This window comes from Talpa occidentalis, unplaced genomic scaffold, assembly GCF_014898055.3.
Source record: "Talpa occidentalis isolate TD23 unplaced genomic scaffold, MPIMG_talOcc4v2.1 talOcc4.16, whole genome shotgun sequence".
NCBI classification, from domain to species: domain Eukaryota; kingdom Metazoa; phylum Chordata; class Mammalia; order Eulipotyphla; family Talpidae; genus Talpa; species Talpa occidentalis.
In genome coordinates this window covers 8072629-8090202 of record NW_023601653.1, presented here as the reverse complement: position 1 = coordinate 8090202, position 17574 = coordinate 8072629, and the positions used below count along the sequence as shown (strand labels likewise).

The 17574-nt window shown below is 46.3% G+C and overlaps 1 long non-coding RNA gene across 6 annotated transcripts in view; it reads left to right on the top strand.

Annotated features, from left to right (window-relative positions):
• Positions 1–3169, top strand: part of LOC119247316 (uncharacterized) — a 44315-nt gene extending 41146 nt beyond the window's left edge. For 3 of the 6 annotated variants that reach the window (XR_008552135.1, XR_005125707.2, XR_005125708.2), the window contains one exon: positions 2055–3169. This is a non-coding gene — a long non-coding RNA (uncharacterized LOC119247316). The remainder of the gene's footprint in view (positions 1–2054) is intronic. The other 3 variants (XR_008552136.1, XR_008552134.1, XR_008552137.1) reach the window with 3 other exon arrangements.
• The last annotated feature ends 14405 nt before the right edge of the window (positions 3170–17574 follow it).

Sequence of the window (17574 nt, the reverse complement as noted above, 5' to 3'; positions counted from 1 at the left end):
CCCACTTCCCTCCACGACATGGGATTCCCTCCCAAATCAGCATGCATTCAAGTGTCACCTCCAGGTCTCGCGGCCCCCTCTCCTCCTATAGTGCCTTGCTGTGAGGTGGGACTGCTGTCCATGGAGTCCTCATCCCCATGGAATGCTTTCCTGTGTACAGATGATGCTTCTAGAAAAGTAAACCAGCTTTCCCCAAATCACATTTTGCTGGAGAAATCAATAGCAGTGGCTTGTAGACCTAGGCAGTGCTGTTTTTCTTTTTTAAAGATTTATTTATTTACGCATACAAGAGCTGGGGTGCAGGCCAGAGGTGTGTGGGGGGGGAAAGGATCCACCAGAGACAGAGTGGGGAACAGAACAGGCAGATTGACTGAAATACACTGCTGAGGGGGGCGAGCCAGGAGAGGTCTGCTGCGCCATGTGGGTTGCTCCCTGGCTGGCTGGGGATTGAACTCATGCTGCAGAGGCTGCAGATTGCTTCAAAGAGAAAGCCCCATTGCTTAACCCCTTGCATCATCAGGGAGGCCCCCAGGCAGTGCTTTTGAAGAGGAAAAGATGCTGGAGGCCGGGGAATAGAAAGGGGATTGGATTGTGCTGGTCAGATGTCACACAGGAGCCCCTTCTGCTGCACGTGGAGGAGAAACAAAGAGGGTTCTCTCTGCAAGCTGAGGAATAACGGAAATGCTCTAGTTGAGAACCCTGGGCACACAGCCATGGTTGTGATGGGTGACTTTCTCTCATCCTCTGCACCTCCTGACTCCCCTCCCTTCTCTTCCACCCCCTGCACATCCTGGGCCAAACACTGTCCACACTGGGGTTAATGCAGCAGCCTCCAAACTAGCTATCCCGGGTCTACTCCTGTTATAGCATCAAAATCCCATTGTTCTTGGCTCAGCCAGAGTGATCTCCCCTGAAAAAGACAGAGCAAGTGGCCACCTGGTATAAAGCCCTCTGGTCCCATGAGGTATGAATACCCCAACCTTTGCACAGTCCCTAAGTTCATCAACTCCACCTTCTCTTCACTGCCACCAGCTAGAAACCCTGTCCTCTCGCTCTACCTCTATCTTTTTTCTTAGATTTATTTATTTATTTGTAGAAGAACTGGGGTGTAGGCCAGTGGTGGGGGTGTGTGAGAAGATTCACCAGAGACAAAGTGGGGAGCAGAACAGGTGGATCTACTGAAATATGCGACTGAGGGGAGCAGCAGGCGAGACAGAGGAGGTCTGCTGTGCCATGTGGGTAACCCCCTGTCCAGGGATGGAACTGAGGCCCACGCATTGATAGTGCTGAGATTTAACCCCTGTGCCACCTGGGAGGTCCATGCTCCTTGATAAGCCTGTTCTTCTGAGGCTTCCCACCCAGCGCCTGTCACGGTTCTGTCCAGGATTTTTCTCATCGCTCCTTCTGGTCATTCAAGCTTCAGCTCTTCAAAGAGGTCACCCTGATGCCTTGTCTGTGAGGGCCCCTGCTGATTCTCCTGTCCTCCTTGTCTAAAATATCTTGTTTCTTTATTTCTGTACTTGCTTCTTATCTCTTGGTTTTGTTCAATGCTTAGCCCCGGGGCTTGAACTGTACCCAGTGCAGAGCAGACAGCTAAGAAATAGCTGTTGAATGCAAAAGGATAACTCTTCTCTTAAAGAACTAGGCACATTCTGGTCGTTCCTTCATTTATTTCTAAGTGCCTGCTGCTTGCCTGTCTCTGTGCTCCATGCTGTGCTGTAGGTAAGGTAAGAAGACTAAATCCTTGTCCTTGCACAATGGGGAGGATTCACAGACCACTGGCAGCCAGGAATCAGCAATTATAAGGGCAGAGTGGTGAGCAACAAAAGTCCCATGGAACAGGAAAACTTACCTTTCCTGATGGAGAAGACTTCACAGAGAAGGGGGATTTCCGTTGGGTTTTGCAGGTAGATTAGGAGCTCCTTAGCTGCAGACAGGGTCTGGAGAATTAGGACAGCTAGTCAAAAAGCAATTAGCCAGAAGTAGAAACCATGTAGGAAGATTCAGGAGGAGAGATGGATTCCACAAGGCATTGGTTCTGTGATTTTTTCCAGCCATGAAAAGGAGGGCGAGAGAGACAAGACAGTGGGAAGAAAGAGGAGAAGCAGATGTGAAAGGCTATCCCTCACTTCATGCTCTTCATTCCATGTCATCTGTGATCTGTTCATCTTTCACTTACTCAGCAATGCTGAGTATGATGAACAGAGTAGTTAAGAAACTCCCCAAGGTCACACAGCTCGGTGTGGGTCCCTCCAGAGCACTCTGCCCTCCTGACAGTCACAAAGATCCTGCTACTCCACTGGCCAGGCCTAGGCTGCTTCTTAATGCACAGCTAGGTGAGCTCAGACCAAACAATGCCTGACACAAGCCCCCCAACCTCTCTTGACTCTTATGCCTGCTGGCTGTTACCTTAGACCCCCGCTTCACCCTCTTCTGAGTCTCAGTTTCCCTATCTGAAAATGAAGTGGCCGGACTGCAGCATCCTGGGATTTGAGCCCCTGCAGTGCAGGGCAGGCTGTTTGAATGAAAGGAGCAGCAGTGAGAAGCCTCTCCAGGCTCCCCCCAACCCCCAGAGCCGGAGGCTTTGCAGCTGTCCCAGGCCACACCAGCCCCTCTGGGACTCCCTGCCCATCTCAGGGAGAGCAAACTCACTGGCTCTCCCCTCCAGCCTCAGCATTCTTATTAAGAGTCACTGACGACAGGGTTTTCTGGCAAAGTGTGGGTCCACAGGCTTCAAGAGGTCCTTGAGAACAAGCTCCGGGCAGAACAAGAACAAACCGCGATCCAGAGAACAGTGAAGATTCCTTCCAGCCAGCACCGAAGGCAGAGACGGTGTTCTCCAGAGGCTCCTTCCTAAGCGGGTGTTGAGGGAGAAGAAATATTCTCTGCTCCCTTCTCGAATTAATCGCAGTCATCTGGGGTCAGCCCTCCTTCACCCCAAGAATCCAGCCAGGATGAAAGCTGTTCTCTCCTGTGTCCAGACGGGCCCCCCCCGGAGCAGTGAGTCTGAGCTCAGGTGCGTTCCATTTTTGGCTCTTTCGTTGCCAACTAAGTGGCCACTCACATTGTCTCTCTAGGCTCAGCTCCGCATCTGTAAGGCGGGAATAAATCACATTTTCCTTGCAGAGTAATTTTGAGCAATATGAAATGATGAATAAAAGAAAATTTCAAGCTAAGTGTCCTGGAGCTGTGTGAGGGGAATAAGTGGATTAAATGGATATTTAGGGTCAAGGGAAGGAAGCTTTGTCCCAGGAAGGGCTGTTCTGGCCTCAGAGGTCACAAGATCTCAAACCAATGCACGACGACACTGGGCGTTGGAGGGATGCTCCACTGAGGGCAGGCCTCTGTCTGCTTGCTTTGTTCTCTGTTCTCGGTCCCTGACACATAGTAGGTGCTCTCGAAATGTTTGCTGAATGAGTGAATGATTTGGCAGGGTGGATTGCAACTTGCGCTGGGTGGAGGGTTGAACTGGATGGTACTGAAATTCCCTTTCAGTTCTGAAATTCTGTGTCTGGACTTCGCGTGAGGCCTTCAGAAGCGCGTTCTCCCTGCCTTAATTCATTCACTGGCGCCCAGCTTCAGCCATATCAGGTGAATCCTGATCTGAGAGAGACGAAACACATCTCCTCCTCTGGCTTCATTGTGAAAGGGCCTTTGGAGAAGGAAATGGAGTTCTTTTTGGAAGAAATTTTCTTTCCTCCCCTTTGTGCCTCCTCCTCCTGAGCAGACGGGCTTGGAAATAGAGGGGGAAGAGATTCACTCCTGTCGGACGCAACTGACCCCGGTCTTTCAATTTACTCGACTTCCTGAGTCTATTAAAATCAGCTTCAACCTTTCCCCACAGCTGGCGCGAGTGTCTACGGAGAAAAAGTGTGCTGAGGGAGATTAGAGGGAGGAAGTGCAGACAGAGGGCGGAGAAACGAACAACGTCCTGCTCCCCACTGTAAGGTAGAGTGATTTCTAGCCGGTGTTTTTCCTCCCAGACACCCCAGGCTCCTAAGTTCTCTCCTGAGTCATCTACTCTGCTTATCTCCTTGTTCTCAGGCCTAGGGAGTATCTGAGAAGGAAGAACTGTAAATTACACTGTCAAATTGGACAGGACAAGAGAGGGGTAGGGAGATGAGAGCCAGGGCCTTCCCAGATAGCAGCCAGATGAAATGGGTTATAAATAAGGCCTGGGGCCACCGTTTGAACACTCTGTCCTTGACGTTTATACCCAGGCTCCTTGTTCCTGACAGCAAGCCAAAGGCCTGTCTGCAGATTTATTTCTTCACCCCGACTGGCATGAAATTGTCATCTAGATTGTACCTGCAAGCAACCCATGCACACCGCCTGCCCTCAAAGCCTGTTCTCTTTTTCCTTTGGGTCCACGAGGATGAGCTGTAATACCAAGTGGATTGTGAGCCCCATGAGGGTCACATGTGAGTGAAATCAACAGTTTCATCTTTCTCCATCTGACTTACTTCACGAAGTGTCATACCCTCGAGGTCTGTGCATGTTGTGGCAAATGGCAGGATTTATCTTTTATCTTTATAGCTGAGTCATCTTCCATTGTGTCGATCTACACGACAACTTAGTCCAGTCATTCCTCCATGGGCACTTAGGTTGTTTCCAACTCTTGGCCACTGTGAATGAAGCTGCAGTGAACATGAGGGTGCACCCACCTCTTTGAATTTACTATTTTTTTTTTTTTTAAAGAAAACAAAGACTAGGTAGCGCCAGGATTGTTTGACTCTCTCAGTGATGCCATTAAAGATCCAGTCCCTTCTGCATCTTCTATTTTGCCATCCACTGGGCATCTCTTGTGCCTCTGTCAGCTTTTAAATGAATTTCCTTTACAGAGTTTAGGTCTTGGATGAGCCTTAGTACACTGATTGTAAACTGATAGTGTCGTGATGTTTGTTTAGCTTTCAATATATTTTAAAATTAAAATGAACTCCGACATCTGATTTTTGGAATATTTTACATAAAATGCAGATTCTTGAGTTCTTTTAAAAAATCATGGAAATGTGGAACTACACATGTCCACAACAAGCGAGAGCTGGTGATGGCTGCTCTTTTTATTTTTTAAAAAAGATTTATTTTTATTTATCTATGCATACAAGAACTGGAGTACAGGCCAGAGGTACAGGGAGGTGAGAAGATTCACCCAGAGATAGAGTGGGGAGCAGAGCAGGCAGACTGACTGAAATACACTGCTTAGGGGGGCAGCGGGTGGGACAGGAGAGGTCTGCTGCGCCATGTGTGTCAACTCCCTGGCTGGGGATCGAACTTGTGCTCCAGTGGCTGTGCATAGCTTCCTAGTGCTGCAACTCAACCCCAGGGAGGCTCTGGCTGCTCTTTTTAGATGAGGGGTGTGTTGTCCAGTTTTCTGGGGTCCCCACCACATCTTATGGATGACACCCTCTCTGCTTCATTCATTTGTGTCATTCAAAGAAATCGCTATATTTGAGCTTAGACCCTACTTCAAGGAGTTTTTTTTTTTTTACCCCCTCAGCCTGCTATTTCAGAGCATCTTTTCAAAAACTTTAGCAGCTACTTTTCCCCAAGAAATTTTTCTAGATTACATCTTTCGATCTTCAGCTGTTAGTTCCTCCTAGATTCCACCCATTGGTGCTAATAAGTCCCCAGCTCTCTCCCACCTCTTTGAATTGAGGGCTGCTCATTTAAGAAAATCTCTTCAAAATGAAAGAGTATTAAGGTTTTGTATGTGTGTGAGAGAGCATAAATTAATACACTAACACTGGAAGAGATTTGGGAAATACAGAATATATAAAGCAGCAAGTATCAGACATTATCCCGTCACCCAGACAACCCTATTAATCCTTGGATGTATATGATTTCCCAGGCACTTAGATAGGGCAGGCACAGTGCTAAGTGCTTTACCGGCATTATTTCATTCAATCCTCCAAATAACCATAAGAGGTAGGTTTTAGTCTTATCTCCTTGTACAAATGACAAAGTCTTGGCATAAAGAAGTTAGATGCATTTCCTAAGGATACATGTTCAAATACATGTTAAAGTCTTGGTTTTAATTTAAGCAGCCTCTAGGTTGCACACCCAGAAAGCTACAGCCTGCAGCAGACTGTGTGCACGCACATTTCACATGTGATTGCTGGTGATACCCTACCCCTGGTGTAATGCAAATCCCCTTCCTTGAGTTTCCAAAGAACTCAAATACTGGCCCCCTGAGTGCCCAGTATTTGGTGGCAGTTCCTCTGGTTACTCTATTTTAATTGTTATTTCCTCTTAGTTTTCTGCATCAGCAGACTCCAGGTTGACTCAAGCAGCCAAAAGTGTCAAGGGATCCAGAGGTCAGAGCATCAGCAAGACATACCTACACATCTTTTAATAGCGTAGGTGTTTCTTATTAGCATTATGGAGCTGACAATTTTTTATGAATGTAGAAAGTGCTGGAAAAGAAGGAAATAATTTTTGCTTCAGTGTTATTATGTGGTCTGGCAGCTGACATGCTGTTTCACAATGTCCCACCCAGGGACATTTTTTCTTATGTGAACAAAGAAAAGCGGAGTCACATGTTCCAGGACACACAGTAAGTGCGGACCGGTTTACGTGGGTCTAGCATTAAGGTTAATTTTCTTTCTACTCTTTTTTTCCCCCCCATCATACTCTAGTGGATATTGTCACTAATTATAATCAAAAGGGTATCCATGACCTAATTTGCTCAGAAGAATTCTGAGCTATCTGAGATGCCCTGTGTCCTTTCTGCAGCATTGCTGTGATGACAGATGTGCGTGGTATTGGTCGGTGAATGTGTGGGTGCGGTCACGTTGCATCAGAGTTACCCAGACTCTTCAGTGCTCATAGAACACCTGGGACTCAGTCCTCATTCATGGTCAGTTGGCAACATGGGGCTGAGCCTTTGGTCCACCCCACGCCCACACTCCCAAGTCTATAGAGACTGACAGTAAGAAAAGAATCCACTTGTGAGCAGTTAGAAAAGCCACTGCCCAGAGCGCTCCTTACCTGTCAGCTCTCCCTACTGTGCACCATGTAGTCATGTGCCCATACCAAGGAAACATACACAGAATTCTCCCTTCCAGAGAGGGAGCATGTGCACTTGAATTTGAGAGAGTTTTGAAATAAGCCTGAGGCAGAACTGGAGAGGGTGTGTGGGGGGGAGGTAGAGGGCAAAGGGTCATGTTCTGAAGCTGCTTCCATTCTTCTAAGGTAGGGGGAGGAGCAGAAGCTCACCTGGACCAAGTGGGGTAGAACTGACCTCAAAGATGCTGCTAAAGAGAGCATAAGAGTAACTTTCTTTTTTTTAAAATAAATTTTATTTTTATATTCCCCATACAATTGCAACCCCCTTATTTTGACCTCAATCCCTCCCCTCCCCGCCCCCCACCCCCCATAGAGTGTCTCTGGTTCATAGTTGTTTGTTGATTTTGATTTTTACTTTCTTATAGTTATTCATTTTCCTGGTCCCTTATTTAAGTTTTCTAGATTCCTGCTATGAGTGAGACCATCCGGTATTTTTCTTTTTCTTTCTGGCTTATTTCGCTGAGCATGATCCCTTCCAGTGCCATCCATGTTGCTGCAAATTGCATGTGTTTATCTTTTTTGAATGCGAGTAATATTCCATGGTATATATGTACCACATCTTCTTGATCCAGTCATCTATTTTTGGGCATTTGGGCTGTTTCCAAAGCTTAGCTATTGTAAATAGTGCTGCTATAAACATAGGGGTGCAGGTGCTCTTTGGAATGGATGTTTCTGTGTCCTTTGGGTAAATACCTAGGAGTGGAATTGCTCGATCATATGGAAGCTCTATGTTTAGTAGGTCAAGAAATCTCCACACAGCTCTCCATAGTCTTGGGGAATTGGAGGCTGCTCTGTCTCTGTTTACTTCAAAGGCCAAGAGGGGAGAAGATTCATTCTAGGCAGAGAGAACAGCATGGAAACAAAGGCACCCAAGACCTTGAAAAGCTTCGTTAATTATTGATGTTTTGACAGTATTTGAATGGAGTAGGCCGCCGGAGTTTCAAGAGAAGAGGATGTACAGGTAAGTGGGGACCAGTCAGTCACAAGGGAGCTGTGGGCCCCCAGGCATGCCCTGAGACCTTGACTCAATTGCAAAAGGATGGAAAATCCCCCATACCAAACCACTCCTGCTGAGTGCTCCCCCATACCAACCCCCTGCTGAATGCATTCTGAAATAAACTTCAAATAGAATAGTTTTGTTTTTCATGCTTTTGCAATAACCAGTCTGAAGAATCTGGCATTTAATGACACAAACGGTTCTGAAATATCCCACCACAGCAAAGAATCTGAAAATGTTTCTTAATTGTTAGAAAAGACTATTTCTGTACATGCTTGAAGGAGTGTTTTAAACACCACCCTTCAGACACACCATCTCTTCTGGCCCCAAGTGGCTGAGGAGGGGGGTGCTCAGTGGTTTAATGGAGATGCTATTGTCTCTCTCTTGCACACAATGCCCCCACTTCCACACTAATTTTTTTTAAAGATTTATTTTATTTATTTATGCATACAGGAGCTGGGGTACAGGCCAGAGGGGCAGGGGGTGAGGAGGTTCACCAGAGACAGAGTGGGGAACAGGACAGGCAGATTGACTGAAATACACTGCTGAGGGGAGCAGCGGGCGAGACAGGAGAGGTCTGCTGTGCCATTTGGGTAGCTCCCTGGCTGGCTGGGGATCAAACTCTTGCTGCAGTGACTGCAGATCGCTTCATAGTGTGGTGCTTAACCCCTTGCACCACCAGGGAGGCCCCCACAACTTATTCATTCTCTCTGAGGTTCAGGTTCTTCATCGGCACCATGGGTCTGCAGTGCCACTTGTAAAGGTTGGGACTAGGTCTTGTTACTTCTGCCAGCAAACCCCAGACACCACTTACTTCAACAGTCACAGAATGGGGTTGGGGAATGTTCTGTCTGCTTCTCCTCCCGGAGTAATCAGGGTTCTGTCACTGAAGAAGGAAAGTAGAACCTATATCAAGTGACAATAGTCAGTGTCTTCCTCTCCCCCCCTGGCAGAGTCTGTAAAGGCAAAAGACCTAAATATACCAAAAGCCCAGCCTTAGTAAATACTTAAATAGTCACTATGTTCAGTAATTTGTCAAGAGATGGGGCTTCCATATCAGCACAGGGAGAGATTGGATTAGACCAGAGTCTCCCTAAGAGAACTTTCTATAGGTAAGATAGAACAAGAATCATAGCTCTAATAGGAAGAGTATGATAAAAGGATAGAGGGAAATACGAAGCTGATGATAATTTCCATTCGCTGAGTTATGTGCCAGACACTATGATCAGTGCCTGACCTATGTTACTCATCTCATGAGATGCATGACTGTATTTTGCCCTTTTTTAGTAATGAAGAAAAAGAGAGCTTGAAAGGTAACTGACTTGCCTGTGGCTGGGTCCCTACTAAACGTTCAGTGTAAGACGTCAGACTTCAAAGCCTGTGACTCCAGCCACTGGTGACATTAGCAAACCGCTCGCGCACACACACGCGGGCACACATGCAGGCGAGCTGGCTGGACTTCTGCTCCACGCCTGGAGTGGGGTGTCCTGGACTCTGGGGCATCACGGCAATCAACACAGACAGGGTGTCTGCTTCACCAAACTCATATCCAAGTGGAAGAAGTAGAAAATAAGTCAGTGGAGCTGAAAGTGAATCAAATAATGGCAGACAGTGATGAATGCCGCGGAGGGAACAAACAGGGCATGACTTTGGGGCCAGCCAGGAGAGCTGCTCGGAGCTGAGAGATGATAAGAAGGAGCTTAGTAAAGGGTGACTTGATGGGGAGAAATTCAGGGAGGGCAAGCAGCATGTCTCAAGGGGGTGCACCTGGCCAGTTTGAGGAGCCCCCCCCACCCCCCTATCAGTGTCTCCGGTGCTCACAGAATTTTGGTCACCACCAAAAAGAGATTAAAGGTTTACTCCTTGGGGGTAAGAGTTCATCAAACAAACTAATTATTTTTGGGCTTTTACTCATGATTTCTCTTTATTTTGAAGAGTTGGGCCATTACAAGCCCACATGACAGGGAGGGGCAGGTGTTATTCCTCTAGGAGTCTATGTGGACGGCCTGTGTCCTACTGGGTTTGGCTCATTAGTGAGAGAGAAGCAAGTGGGATGGGGAGCAGCCTCTCCTTTTTCCCGGCTGAACGAGTGTCCACCATGGAACATGAGAGGACGGTGGAGAGCTCAGCAGTTACACCCAGCAACAACTGGCCATGTGATGAAGCTGTAGGTGGCAAGGGAGGGTGTAGGCCCACAGCTCCTGAGGAATCAGTGGCACTGAAATCCACCAACGACGCTGGTGGCACATGGCACGTGCTGGCACGTGGTCACTTGGGCATCTGGACTTGGGCTCAGGGCTGGGCCAGGAAGTTCAGGGTTTAGACAGCTGGGTACTCCGGGGTCAGGAGCCGGGACCAGGGTGTTCGAGGGAGTGGTGATGTCGCAGGAGAGAGCAGGGACTGTCCTCAGAAGACCTGCATCCAGCCTGCTCTGCTGTCTTGGGTCACAGTGATGGAAAATTTGCAAGAAACTAGTGGGTGCAAAGAAAAACAAGTAGACCGGCACTGACATCCACATCACCCAGGCACTTGTTAGAAATGCAGACCCCCAGGCCTGCTCCATCAGGATCTGCACTGTCACAAAACCCAAGGTGGGCCCACGAAAGCTTGAGATGCACTATTTGAAAGTCACGTGGAGGGGGAGCAGGTGATTTTACCGGGAGTCAGGAAGTCAGTTTCTGAGAAGAAAAAGTGGGCGACATTTATGGATGTGGACGTCAGAGCAGGCAATGGCATAGAAGGAGGCTGGTCAGGAAGAGGAACTGGCTTTGGAAATCTTGAGTTAGGGGCACCCCTTAAGCACGCATGTAGCATTATACATATTGGAAAGGAGGCAAGGGTTATAAATGCTCACAGTGGGAAATTCAGGCCAACAATGAAGACTTCTGCAGTCCAGTAAGAGAGGGGACAATTAAATTCAACCCACCAAGGTCATGACTTACTAACCCACCTCTCCCCTCAGCCCTGAAGCGCTGAATAGGGCCTGGCTTGGAAGTCGGGGTCCAGGCCACCCTGGGGTTGGTAATCCCAGGGCTGTGCAGGGACCCCGTTCTCTGTGCTCACAGAGCAAAGTCACATTCTCCTCTTGGTGTGGTGACCTGACCCCTCCACCCTCTCCTAGTCCATTTTTCTTGAACATTAAATGGTGAAAGATAATTAAGCCGGTGCCCAAGTGCTTCATCTGCTGTTAGTTTCCTTAATTGTATTTCCTACACATTCTTTATAAATAGATTAAAGCAAGACACTATGTTCTTAAAATTGTGCATTTTCAGTTGCTATGGAAACAGTTGCATTTAGCCCCCTACCCCACCAAGCTTAGCCATAAAGGAGAAGTAAGCACCTGTTTTTCCAGGTAGGTGAATTATCTACTAATCCTTGAATTCTAAGAAGGTCTTTATAAGCCAGTCACCTGGTGATAGCATGTCTCGAGAAGAAGCATCAGGTGGAGGCCAGTGATTTCCAGAAGACACGATCCATCCCTGCTAACCCTTCAACTGATGTGCAACTCATCCCACAGATTCATTGGGTATTAGAACTGAAAGGAATCTTTAAAGAGATAATCCTCATAATAATAATAAAAAAAAACACCCTACACTGTGCATTCAATGCATTAATTGGTTTCTAAAGGAATCCTTTAATTAAATCATTTTTTCGAAAACATTTACTGCCTGCTAGCTCTGAGCTGGGGCAGACACAGGTGATCATCCCAGGCCAGCTGCTATGCTTGGAAGGGACTCAGCAAATATTTCTCTGTGAGTGAGTAAAGCTTCCCTCCTCCATCAGTGTGGAACTTGGTGGGTTATCATCTATGCCACACACGGCCACATGGGTATGCAGAGTGCCATGGGGCATACAGCGGTTACAGGTTTATTTCCTTGAATTTTTGCAAGAGGTGAGAAAATGAAAAGCAGAGGAATAGTGCAGGAAACACTTGGAAACCTCATGTGACTCTTTAGGGCTAGAACCAAAGTTCCGACCCAGTTTCCTGACTCCCGATGTAATCACTGCTCCCACGTCACGATGCCTTTCCAACAGTGCGAGCCTGGCTTCTCAGAGTGACCATTCTATTTCCTGTCTTTTGTTGACAAAATTGGAATTGTGGAAGAGTTACAGTCAAAATAACAATACTTGACATGGTCCAGGACACAAAATGTAATATATTAAATATAAGGAGCTGATACTATCATTTGATAAATATAAGAACAGAACAAAATTTTAATTCTATCCAATAAGTATATATTGAGCACTCTGTATGTGCCAGTCACTCTTCTGGGACGAGCAGAATGGAAGCAAAAGATCAACAACATATTCTCAGGGCGATTACATTCAGGAAGAGCTGAGTAGATAATAAAATGAAAGTAGGCATGCGGCTAGAATATGCTAGAAGGTGAAAAGTTCTACAGGAAAGAATAAAATCAGGGAATATAGGTGGTGCCACTGATGAGGGGAGTTGCAATCATAAATAGGATTTTTTTGGAAAGAGCTCTCTATTGGAACAAAGAGTTGAAAAAAGTGTGGGAGGATATCAGGGAAGAGCGGTACAGGAAAAGGTTGCATTGAGTGCAAAGGCCCTGGGGCAGGAATTGACTAAGGGGGTGTGAGTCACAGCAAAGAGGTGTATGTGGCTGGGATGTGGGAGTGAAGAGAGATGCAAAGAAACTGTAGTTAAAGTAGGTCCTCATGAAACTTTAAGGATTTTGACTTTGAACAAGACAGAAATCTTTGGAATTCTATGAACAGCCACATGAGCCAAGATACATTTTAATAGGATTGTGTAGCCTGCTGTGTTGAGTAAACTCTAGGGGCCACAGAGGAAAGTGGGGGCTGTTTGAAAGCTCATCACGACACAAATGAAACACACGTTTATAGTCCCTCCCCGTCATGGGGCTCACCCTCCCAGTCACTCCCTGTAGGTGTGTCTCCAACTTCTAAAACCAGAGGAAACCAAGACTCCTGCTTACACCATCGAGGTGACTGGATCCTCAGAGCACTGTCAGCTGGAATCTCTCCTCTGTGGGTGTGCGGCCGGCAAAGGGGCTGGGTGATAAGAAAGAAAAAAAAGAAAGGGTGTTTAAATCAGTAGCCACCCCATAAATTGAAATTAGTTGAATTCAGTCAACTTCTGACTGATTTTGTTATGGGATTCAAACACTCCTGTGCTCAATTGAAACCCTGTTTCGGGAAAGAGTCCGTTGTGGATGGATCTGCTGTTCTATTATTAAAAGAAATGGATCTATTCAGAGAGTAGCATACGTAACTCTAAGAGTCCACTCGGTGGATAAGTGAATTTGTGTGTGTGTGTGTGTGTGTGTGTGTGTGTGTTTCTGGTATCACTAAAGACCTAGGACTAAATCCTGGAGAAAGTCACATACTTGCAGAGTTTTTAACACAAGGCATCTTACCTTATTATCATCCTATTTTTCAGTTCCAAAAACTGAGGCTCAGAGAAGTCAGTAAGTGCCCCAAGGTGGGCTAAGTAATGCAGTGAACACCCCTCGAATGTTAGTATCTTACTGCAGCAAAGTTGTAATTCTTGAGTGAAAAATCAAGGTATGTGCTCAGTTCCATAGAGCCCCATGGGAGCCCAGGTTCCTTCCATCTTGTAGCTCCTCCCTGTACTGTAAGTCCTCAGAAACACCTCTATTTAGCTGAAGAGTGTGAGGTTCATGCTAAGGAGGTTTTTAACAGGCTGACCTTAGCAGTGGAACACATCAATTCTCTGACATTTGGTTGGCCAGAACTCAGTTCAAGGTCACAGTGGGGAAATGCTGTCTAGCTCTGTGCCCCTGAGGAGTGGAGCATGGATAATGGTGAGCAACTGCATGTCCGCTAGAACCACAGAGGTTAAGGATGCGGGCCTGGGGAATAAAACAACAACAGACAATAGAGGAAAAGCCTCAACACCTTTACCTGTGTGTGATGAGTCCCTCCCTGCCTCCTTCCCTTCTTGTCTGCCTTCTGTCCCAATTCATCTCTTCCCTTCTTCCATCTCTACCTCTACTCTTTACGGGTCTCTTTCTTGAGAGGAACATATTAGTTGATACCAGTTATTTGGACTTCAATATAAAGGAGTTTTTGATTATTTTTGCTATTGAGAAAAATTGGATGTGGATTAAAAAAAGTGAGTAGAGGGACTTGTAGAGTGGAGTTATGTAGAAGGCATGGGAGCCATCGGCAATGTCACTGAGGTGGAGTTGAGTGGAGGTTGAACTAGAGAAAGGGAACTTGGAATGTGATGCTGGGAGGCTGAAAAGGAAATATCTTTTTCCAACATGCTCCACTCCCCAGCCTGGCTCTTGGACTCTACTGGGAGGATTGCTTGAGTGTTTTTCCGGATGTTAGCATACGCTTCATACATGAGTACCCAAAGTCTAATATTTTATGTATAAAGTGGCTCTTCTTAATGGCTATGCCCATCTCTTGAAAGCCCTCTAGTGGAGCAGGTCTAAACAACTCCAAATGCATCTTCATGGCTCTGGAACCACACTGAGTTGGAAGGGAAGGGTCCTTGGAGAGAGGGCCCTCCAGGTATCCCTTCCATAAGATCACCAACCTTCTCAGCACTCCTAGGGATCTTTATGTGTCTGCATCACTTTGTGATACTACCTCAGGGCTGTGCCTTCAGCTGGCTTTGCAGGGTTTCGACTGAGAAATTGGATAAAGGAGAGCTAATTCCGTCATCAGCACAACAGGGAGCCATGGGCCAGTATAGACTCTCTGCTTGTGTTGATTTAAGATGTTACTATCCATTGTGTGTTAAGCAAGGGATGCCTTTGTGTGACAGCAGAAAATGGCCTAAAGAAGAGAGGTGTCACTGTTTCAACTCCCATAAGGAAAATGTGAAGTATTAAGGACAGCATTAGTTAGCTCAGGCTGCCATAACAAAAATACTGTGCAGCTTAAGAAACAGAAATTTATCCTCTTACAGTTCCGGATCCTAGAAACCTAAGACTGAGGTATCAGGAGGGTTGGTTTCTCCCGAGTCTTCTCTTTTTTTTTCCCAAAGATTTATTTATTTGTTTATGTATACAAGAGCTGGGGTACAGGCCAGAGGAGTGGAGTGGGGGGGGGGGGGTGAGAGAATCTACCAGAGACAGAGTGGGGAGCAGAACAGGCAGATCTACTGAAATACACTACTGAGGGGAGCAGTGGGCAGGACAGGAGAGGTCTGCTGTGCCATGTGGGTATCTCCCTGGGTGGTCAGGGTTCGAACTAGTGCTGCAGAGGCTGCAGAGAGCTTCATAGTGCTGAGATTTAACCCCTTGCACCACCAGGGAGGCCCCGAGTCCTCTCTTTCCACTGCTACCTTCTCACTGTGTCCTCATGTGGCCAATTCTCTGTGCACACCCACTCCTGGTATCTCTCTTTTTATAAGAGCACAAATCCTATTGGATCAGAGCCCTACCCTTATGATCTGATCTAACCTAAATTACCTCCTTAAAGTCTCTATGTCTGGGGCCTCCCTGGTGGCGCAGCAGTTGAGCGCTGGGTTGCGAAGCTGCCCGCAGCCTCTGCAGCGCCGGTTCCATCCCCGGCTGCTCCCCGGCCACCGGAGGAGGGTCCCACATGGTGCACAGACCTCTCCTGCCGCCCACTGCTCCCCTCAGCAGTGTACTTTGGACCTTCTGCCTGCTCTGCTCCCTGCTCTGGCTCTGGTGGGTTCTCTCACCCTCCTGCGCTTCTGACTGTGCCCAGTGCTTGTATAAATAAATAAATAAATAAATAAATCTTTAAAAAAAAAAGTCTCTATGTCTGAATACAGTCACTAGGAGACTAGGACTTTAATATATGAATTTATGGGAGGATGTTGTTCCCAGTCTGTAATGGGGATTATGATTCTTGGGAGATATGCTCAAGGAGAAACATATAACTTTTTATTTGTTATTGGAAAAATAACTAGTGGAGACATAGTTCGTTTTGAAAAATATCCCATGGAAACACACACTCTTTAGCAAAAATACCCACCAGGAAGAATTCTCACTAAAAACACTCCCTAGGAAGACTATCCACTGGGAAAAATGTTTGTTATGAAAATGTTCATCATTAAAATATTCACTAGGAGAAGTATCTACTGGAAAAATCATTGCAAAAGAAGGAAGGGATAATCTCTAGAGAAGTATTCAATAGTTTTTCTAGGAAATATGCCTACCAGAAAAATTTTCACTAGGAGAAATAACCACCCCAAAAATATGCACAAGGAAAAATATGCACGGGGAAAAAAATTTACACCTAAGTTTAAAAAATGTCTATAGAAGCTAATTCTGAATGGGACAAAATTTCCCTTGGGAAATATGCATGAGAAAGTTTTATTAATCAGGAAAAAAATGGTCTTTGACCACACATCAGTTGTGAAAAAGGAAAACTATCATTTATTTTGTATATATCAAGTGTTACACATTCTTTTTATAGTACCATGTGTGTAACCTCACTCTTCATAACAGTGTGATAAGGTAAGGTAGGTAGTCTTCTAATTTACACATGGTAAATGGAAGCACAAAGTTAAGTTATTTGCCCAAGTTTGCACAGGAAGTGAATGACATCCCCAGGACTTTGACTTCAATCAAAGATTCATTCATTCCTTTATTGAGCACCTATTACTTGCCAAGCACTCTATTTGGGGTCCATCACTAAATGAAACATAAACCCCAGCTTTAAGAAACTAATGTGGGGCCTCCCCTGGTGGCACAGGCGGTTGAGCGCTGTGCTATGAAGCTGTCTGCAGCCTCTGCAGCGCCGGTTCAATCCCTGCTGGCCGCAGATATACCCACATGGCGGGGCAGACCTCTCCTGTCTCACTCACTGCTCCCCTCAGCAGTATATTTCATCAGTCTGCCTGTTCTGTTCCCCGCTCTGCCTCTGGTGAATCCCCTCATCCTCCCGAGCATCTGACCTATGCCCCCGTTCTCGTATAAATAAATGAATAAATCTTTAAAGAAAAAAAAAGAAACTAATGTGGATGACTGATCATAAGCAGACAATGAAACTATTGTGAAATGAGCCTTTATACATTCATTTCTACCTTTGAAACAGAAATAAAATGTTTCTACCAGCCTCAGTTCTTACTAAAGAGTTGCTCTCCCAGGCAGCAGTAACCACAGGCCCCCCACCCGCCCCAGGATAACAGCCATTGGGAAAACATGAACACCCAGGAGAACACCTGCCAGTGCACTGGGGAAAACCCTTTCCCTGGGGAAAGTTCATCACAACATGCACCTCTGGGGATACTTAATGGGAACTTCATCTGGTAGATTCACTGTCTAGTCCCTGTCTTCCATCTTAATCATGTGAGTCCAGCTGGGATGGCCAAGTTATGCCATGACTTGGCCAGTGACATGGGCTACAGGAACTTGTGGCAAGAGAATTAGATGGAATCTGGTGGGAATTCTGAGTTCCTTTCATTAATTTATCAGCCTTCGCTTGCTTATGGTCTAACCCCATCAATACATTACTTGTTCAAGTCTCTACCTATGCAGTTCATCTCAATGCTAAGAAAAGTCTGTGCTCAAGAAACA